Source organism: Primulina huaijiensis, chromosome 8, assembly GCF_012295235.1.
Source record: "Primulina huaijiensis isolate GDHJ02 chromosome 8, ASM1229523v2, whole genome shotgun sequence".
In the NCBI taxonomy this organism is placed as follows: Eukaryota; Viridiplantae; Streptophyta; class Magnoliopsida; order Lamiales; family Gesneriaceae; genus Primulina; species Primulina huaijiensis.
Window position 1 is genome coordinate 791,770 of NC_133313.1, and position 8,416 is coordinate 800,185.

At 35.8% G+C, this 8,416-nt stretch overlaps 1 pseudogene; it reads left to right on the forward strand.

The window, feature by feature from the left end:
* Positions 1-5,149, forward strand: part of LOC140983614 (tRNA ligase 1-like) — a 42,407-nt pseudogene extending 37,258 nt beyond the window's left edge.
* The last annotated feature ends 3,267 nt before the right edge of the window (positions 5,150-8,416 follow it).

Sequence of the window (8,416 nt, forward strand, 5' to 3'; positions counted from 1 at the left end):
TTTGATCTTATGTTTTTCATACATGGCTTTTCGAAGTCACTTGGGTCGAAAGTCTGGGAATGGCTGGGGATGAACAAAATCATGGGATCACACCAATCACTGTTTAAGGCTTTTAGAGGCGTCTTCCAAGGTACTTCTTCCCTCACAAGGATGTGGTACGTGGCTATGGCGGTTGTAAATAGTAAATATTTGGAGTGCAAGGAATCGACGACTTTTCAGAAAGAGGAACAAAGGGTCGAAGATCTTTTTAGGAAAATTCAGATCTTTGTTCACTGAATGATGATTTGAACTTTTATGTATCTACAGTAGACTAGAGGATAGTTGAAGGAATAGTGTTCTTATGACCTTCGGGGCATACCCAATCTACGTGTAACATTATCTTGTTTACCTCTGTGATATGATTTTTCATGTTAAAAAAAAGAAAGGATTTCTATGCAACTATTTGTCCCGAAGAAAAGATTAATTTTTCTTTCCCAAATTATTTTCGTGACACCTAAATCTCTTACTTCTTATAGAAAATTTTCGCTCTCGAGTTGAATTTGCATCATGTAATGTGACAGGTAGTAGATATTGGGTGAAAGCTTCTGAAGAGCTCTGTAAGAGACCTTGTTCTATTCTGCTTGCAGACAAAAATGCGCCGACTGAAGAAGTTTGGAGACAGGTGATACTTTTAGATATTTCATTTTTAGTCTCGCTCCACAGAATGGTGAAGTGTGTCACTATAGAATGGTGATTTGTGTTATGCATATTATGTTAAAAATATACTGCCACTGTTCAATGTCTCGATTTCTCAGTGATCTTTGTTGCGACCAGGATTCCTTTTTGGCATTAGAAGATATAGAAGGGACATTGGATACCGACTATTTTGTTCATTTTTCTCTATTTTCATATGTTCTTCATTCCACATTCCCCGAGCCTTGTCTCCTTGTCTTTGGATTTTCATTAGGGCTATTCTATGAAAGAAGAGAATAGTAGGTCTGATTTTGGTGATCCTGGACTATGGCTTGATCAACTCATTATACCCATCCCTGCAGATTGAGGACATGTGCCGCAGCACAAAAGCATCTGCTGTTCCAGTAATTCCTGATTCGGAAGGTTGTTTCTTATTGCTTCAGTGTTTATTTATTACCTCTTAAGAGTTCTCTACATTTGTCATCAGTTATACTTTATGTATGCTATGTGATCGTTGACCTGATTCTTTCATACTTCTCTCTAGTCTATGTTCGGTGTTCCCATGTGCATATCGAGATGGAGCTACTTCATTGATTATATAAATAATTATGTTTCTCAACAGTATATGTCATTTCTAACTGTCAGAGTTCACAGACCATCTGTAGTCATAACATCAAAATTTATTCTTTGTTTAATATCATTTGGTTTAAATAAATGTCACATAAATCTCAATAGTTGCCACATTTTCCTTTATTCTAATGCATTTCATTGTTGGTTTGTGGATCTGCTTTCTCCTCTTTACATATTCAGGAACCGATTCAAATCCATTCTCTCTGGAGGCTCTCGCTGTTTTCATGTTACGGGTGCTTAACCGTGTCAACCATCCAGTAATGATCAATCTTGCTACTTCTATTGCCACCAATGTTGTAAATGACGTGGCGGTTAGTGACCGCTTATCGCCTCAGCCGCCTGGGCGGTATAATTTTTTTAGCAATTTTTTATAGTTAATATATATAATAATGTAATCACAAATAATCATAATTTTTTCTTTAATATATGTAATTAAATAATGTTTATGTATAAAAAAACTTCATACAATTTAATACAATCTAGACGAAGTGCAAATAAATATATAAATGCAAATTAACAAGATAATTAAGGTGGTGGCTTATGGCGACGGCGGCTGGAGGTGGTTTGAGACAGATGGTGTCTGATGGTGGAGAACACCTGATACCAAAAATAAATACAAAAGAGAGTGAGTGATGCTTTTATTATATTTAATTTAATTGATTGACTTTGATTGGTTTTTAAAATTATTTGACTTTGACTGTTGAAGAGGATTTTAAAATCATTGACCGTCTCGGCCGCCTGGTCGCCCGCCTGCCTCTGACACTTGCTCGTCCGCCTTGCCTTCGGATAGCCTCGGACTGGTTATAGAGACCGGTTTAGACAAAGGAGGGCGGTCGAGGGCCGCCTGCACTGATTGCCACCTCTTCTGCTCTCTACATAATTAGGATTTTCTAATTTAGGTGGCCGCCTCGACCACCATTTCGAACACTGATTGTCACCTCTTCTGCTCTCTGGATAATTAAAACTTTCTATTTGGTTTGTATCTTTAAGGGAAAACTTGACAAGTCATCGCCTAATGCTGGTTATGTGTTGCTAAAGTTCTACCACCTATATGATGGCAAGGTACTTCTGTTTTAGGTAGTTCTGATATCCATGTCTCATTTCTATTCGATACTTCATAATGTCATCGTCCTACATTTCCAGAGTCGCCAGGAATTTGAGAGTAAGCTAATAGAGCGTTTTGGCTCGCTTGTGAAAATGCCTCTTTTAGAGCCTGAGAGGTTTGTGATTTTCATTGTATCTCCCTGATTTGGAATAAACCTCTTTTTTTCACGTATAAACCAAAGTTAATTTTTAAGTGGTGGGTTGCTCTTCTTTTTCACTCTTGATCTACTTGGCTTATTCTATGGGATAAATGCGCTTCAATTTTATTCTTTGAAGAACAAGTTCCAGGATTCTTTGTTCTTTTGAAATGTCAACCATGAATAAAGATGTGGTTGCAATATTATGATGGCAGTAAGCAGGCAACATGTAGTAGGGCACATTATGCACACTTAGTGCAGTGTAGTACGTAGTCATGCACACATCATGTTTATAACAGTGTTTGAAATCACTAGCAGTCTATCAATCAGTCACTCACTTTTTGGGCCCCAACATTTAATGGGTCAGCGATTTGTGTTGGCATTTGAACAATGGTCAGCACGATACTATACTCGTAGCTTTACTTGCTATTACCTACCTTTAGGCTATCAATCAGTATATAATATCTGCTGTATAACTTACATTCGTGGGATTGGTTTTCAGGAAATTCAGATTCTATTTTTTCCCTTTTTCCGATTTCTTTTCAGCATTTTCCTGAAGGTGCATGCCAAATTCCTATTGTTCTATCTTGTAGACTTACAGTTTTTTATGTTTCTCTCTGCATATGAAGATCTTCTATACCCGAATCCGTGAGATCTATTTTGGAGGAGGGGATTAGTTTATACAAGCTTCACACTAACAGACATGAAAGGTCAGTGTCATGCATGTGTATTAATTTGGAGCTTTAGATGGAGTGACATATTTAGTTTGATTTGATAATATCTCCATTGTTAATTCTTATGGTAGACTTGAGTCCAAAAGAACAAATGCCAATGAATGGGTTAAATGGGAGAAGCAGTTGCAGGAGACATTACTTGGGAATGCTGTATATCTCAATTCTATTCAGGTTGGTTTATGATTATTCAAACAAGTGGATTTAATTGTCATTCCATATGTTAGGTTACTGTTAATTTAAATATGAGGCCTCCGCCAATCTTAATTAGATCAAGTTTCTACGTTACCAAGAACGTATGGTTGTCATGTAACATGCATCGTACATACGCATGTTACCAACCTTCCGCTTTGGTACCGAGAAAATTTATCTTCCCCCTTTATTTTAAATCGATGTCCGCTCTATTCTCTGCCTTTGGTCCCATGTAGGGAAAGATTCTGTTCTAGTAATGTACTCTGTGTTTCCAGGTCCCATTTGAATTTGCCGTTGCAAAGGTTCTTGAACAGTTAAAAGCAATTGCTAAGGGACAATATGCTACTCCAAGCACTGAAAAGCGGAGGTTTGGAACCATCGTCTTTGCCGCTGTCAGCCTGCCTGTTTCGGGAATCCTAGACCTCCTTGAAAATGTAAGTTATTCATTAATACATTGACAAGGCTACTTAGAATTATTAATTAATAAACTAATAAAATGTGTAAAAATAAGTTCCTTTTGCCATCACCTAAATTGTCTTTTGATTGTGGAGAAATCATTTTGTTTAAGAACTCCAAAAATCATGACTGATGATATGGGCTTTGAATTCTAGTTTGGAGAACAGGTGTGAACTTTTTTTTTGCTGGTGGGTGGGAGGGGGTGGATTATGTTTCCTCCCCTCAGGCTTAATCCCTGATCATACAACTGATATTTTTATATATTTTATTAAAATTATATTAGCAATTGGTAACGGTTAGTTTTTCCTACAGCGTTGTGACTGAATTTGTGTTGCTGTTTAATGATTCGTAACTTATATCTGTTTAAGTGAATATTAAGAAATATATGCAACAGAAGAGTGGTATGGATTTTTCTTTTCATATCTAGTTTTTTTGGTGCTACTTTCCTTGTGTTATTCAATCAATGGTTGCCTAAAATATTTGTGTGTATGTTGTGTGCTTTTCTTGTTTTGCTTTGAGTTCCAGCGTCCAGTTTCCATTCATATGCTATGAATATTCATGATTCTTTTCCGCACTTTATGTCTGAAGCAGTTAATAATTGGGAAGGATCCAAAAATTGAAGAACTCCTCGAGAACATGAATTTGAAGAGCAGCCTAACAAAGGCCCATGTGACCCTAGCTCATAAGAGAAGTCATGGTGTAACTGCTGTAGCCAGTTATGGTCCCTATCTCAATCAAAATGTCCCTGTCGATATAACCGCTCTGTTTTTCTCGGATCAATCTGCAGCACTGGAAGCAGAGCCTGGCATTGTTGATGGAGAGAAAATAAGTTCGAAAAACGAGTGGCCACATGTTACAGTATGGACTGCTGAAGGAGTTGCAGGCAAAAAAGCAAACCTGTTACCTCATTTGTTCAAACAAGGTAAGGCCACTCGGATTGACATCAAACCACCTATCAGGATAACAGGAACTCTGGAATTCTTTTGATGGTTTGTGGTTTTGTTCGATTTAGCTCTTTTGCTGATTCGGTTATTTTGGTGAAGCATTGTGCTGCCTTTTGACCTTCTGTTCAGCACTTTTTGCACGTTTACATGGTAGTCAAACAATATAGGATCGAGGATTGGATTGAACACTTCGGAGAGTTTTCTGATTCCGGTCTTTCAAAAACTATGTACATTGTGGTAGACGAGTCGATAAATTATAGTTAAACACTAACAAGTTTATATATGTTGATCTCGTTATTTGTTCTGTCATTATTGTGCTGTAAATCATATCTAATTTGAAGCGTGGTTTAGAATTTACAGGCAAAAATTAGTCTTGATCACTGTCTAAGTAACATTGATGCCGTGGACTTGTTTATTCGCATGTATCATAACGCAGAGGCAAAAAGAAACTTGAACTGATAAAACTCGGGATGTGGGGAAAAGCTAAGTTACATAGGAATCAAGAAAGAAAGAGCTTTAAGTCTCAGGTTTGCTTGGGCATTCAGTGGAAAACAGGCGGAAGCTACTTGAATCGGAATTATCGACAAATTCTTTCGAATTCCACTGGATACAATTGGCTTCTCTTTTTCCACTCGAAAACTCGATATGATACTTGGTTCCATTTGTATAACTACTTTAAAAGAGTTTTTATGCTAGGGCTTTTCAAAAAGATTTTATAAAATGTTTTAAAAGTAATTATAAGAATAAATATATGTTTGAATAACTATTTTATAAAAAAGTTTTTTATAGTTAAAAAGATGTTTGGACAACTATTTTGGAAGAACAATTTTAAAATTAAAAATATTTAAGAATATGTTTGAATGATTATTTTATAAAAAAATTTTAATATTAATTTTTTTCCCCTTATTTTGTTCTTGTTTGGGATTGATAAATTTTTTTTCTATATGTTTGTGTTTGATTTTTTTATTCTTTTTAAAATTCTCATTTAATGTTAAAAGCAGAAAAATAATAATTTCTAAGTGCATTAAATATATAAAATTTATAACGTACGAATTTTTAATTAAATATTGAAAGAAAAAAGACAATTTATATATAATAATAAAATTGTTAACCATTTGTCTAAGCATTTCACGTTTCAGTTATAGTNAAAAAAAAAAAAAAAAAAAAATAATTAAAATTGATACCTTAAAACACGTGTAAAACTTCGAGCTGTCACTTATTCTAGGATGTTCTACTAGTTGTATCTAAAATATGCCTCTTAATAGAAGATTTTGTAGTCGAAGTGCACTTCTTCATCATCATCGAAACCTGACGAGTATTTGCATTAACCTCAAGATTCTTGTTTACTTGACTTTGCGCTGATGCAAATGCAAAGTTGCTAATTGAACTATTTTTTTGAAATATTTCTGCTAGCTTTTTGTTGAAATCAAGACCTGTAAATTTGAACTTTTTGAACTCCTTATTTTCCTGCACGGCAAGATTAAAAGAATAAATTTCAAAACACTAACACAAATGATAAGTTTAAAACTAATTTCATTGCACATAAAATTTATTAGTTGATATGTTTATGTAATACTTTAATCTCTGCCCATTAAATGTTACTCTGAAACACTAACAGTTTCATTTACAGAGTCCCACACTAGTCTAGTGGAATTCTGACATAAATATTCGAATGCACGTCATCTGCCCTAAAGTGATTAAATTTTTTGACACATTTGTTCTTGAGTTTGTCTAAATTCTGCTTTGGAATTGTAGTTCTTGCATATTTTTTGTCCATGACTTGCCAATATTGGTATTTATCATCTCACCTTTCATTTTGTATCCTATCAATGTATCAATAAACATCATAAAAAAAATAGTAAAATACCAACGATATACCCTTAATAAGATCACCCAAACTATGAACAGGCCGATCATCGCCAAGTCCTCCAAGGGTACTCGATATCTCTTTACAAAGGGCACTTAGCACAACCAGGTATTCCTAAGATGTGCAATTAAATGTGCAGGTCTAAAGAATAAAAGAAATAGGATAAACTTGAGTAATAAAATTGCTAGTATTTTATTAAATTCAACAAAAATCTAAACAACATAAATCAACTAAAAAAAACCTATTTTAAACGGATCATGTCGTTGCCAAGAACAACGTTTTGGAAATTTCAATTATATGTGATTCCGAGCGGGATAAAAAGGATGCTAATACTAGCCATATGTGCATAAGGAATGATATACACGAGCTTTAGTAGGTGTTTTATTTTGATTTAAACTTGAATCATTATACCGCCGTCTAAAAATTTTCAAATTTTAAAATCCCGCCACTTACAGTCCTCCACGTGGACTGATCAGTGACTCTCTGAACCAAACATACATACATTTTGAGATATTTTGTATTATAATCCTCATTCTAACACTGCAATTGCTACTCTCACTTAGATATTCCAAGATACTTTGCTCGTAAAAATCTTCTTGCAGATTTCATCATCTTCTTCACCACACAAAAATGGCCGCATCCATTGCTCACAACACCATCGCCATCAACTTCGCATCTGTGTTAGCCATGACCAACAAGCAAATGCAAGCCATGTTCAGAAAGCTCGAATCCTCTGGCCTACGTTACTTTTTGGGATGCAGTGAGAAGAACTCCGACATCCTATTGAAGGAATTTTTCGACACTGCTCATATGGAAAACAGAGAAATACTTTGTGCCGTTCAGGGAAAGAATCTTCTTTTCACTCAGAAGATGCTCGCTGAATTGTTTAAACTACCAGCTGCAGGAATCACAGATTTCTCCACTCTCACAGAAGGAAACATTGATCTTTGGAGAAATGATTTCTCTATCTCTGAATCACCGATATCTTCTCCATCATGCCAAAAACGAGATCTGAAGATTGAGTTCAGACTATTAGCTGATATAGTGGCAAAGGGGGTTCTTGCCAAGGCTGATGCATATGACAAAATAACCTTTGAACAATTTCTTGTCATGGCCACCACCGCCTCAAATCTGAAAGTCAACTGGTCTGATGTCCTGTTCAAAACACTCACCGCAATAATAAAGAAAGAAAACCAGTCTTAAGGCTTTGCGGTTCAAATCTGCCATCTGCTAACTGATGCAGGAGTTCAACCGTTAAGAATGGCTGAAGTTGGAAAGACCAAGCTATTAACTGGCCTACGGTTGAAAAATTTATCAAGAAGAATCGACCAACCAACGAGAAAATAGTCTCTATCAAAACAAAGACTGGAGTTGAATTTGTAAAGCAAAAGAAGACTGATACAACTCTAAAATGCACTAAACGAAGCTGGTTCTGAAATCCAGCTCTGATGAAGAATCCAAAGATGATGTACCGGTTTCTCAATTCTTTAAGAAGAAACGGTCAGAAAAGCCCAAAGCTGCCAAAATCAAGATAATCAAGCATCTTTCTGCACCGTTGGTTCCTCCCCCCATCCTTGCAATCGCAACAACAAAACTCGAAGGGATTCAGATTGTTGAACCGGAAATTACATCGTCTTTCTCAAGTATTCCCATCCTCCATCCCACAGACAAAGGGAAGCAAAA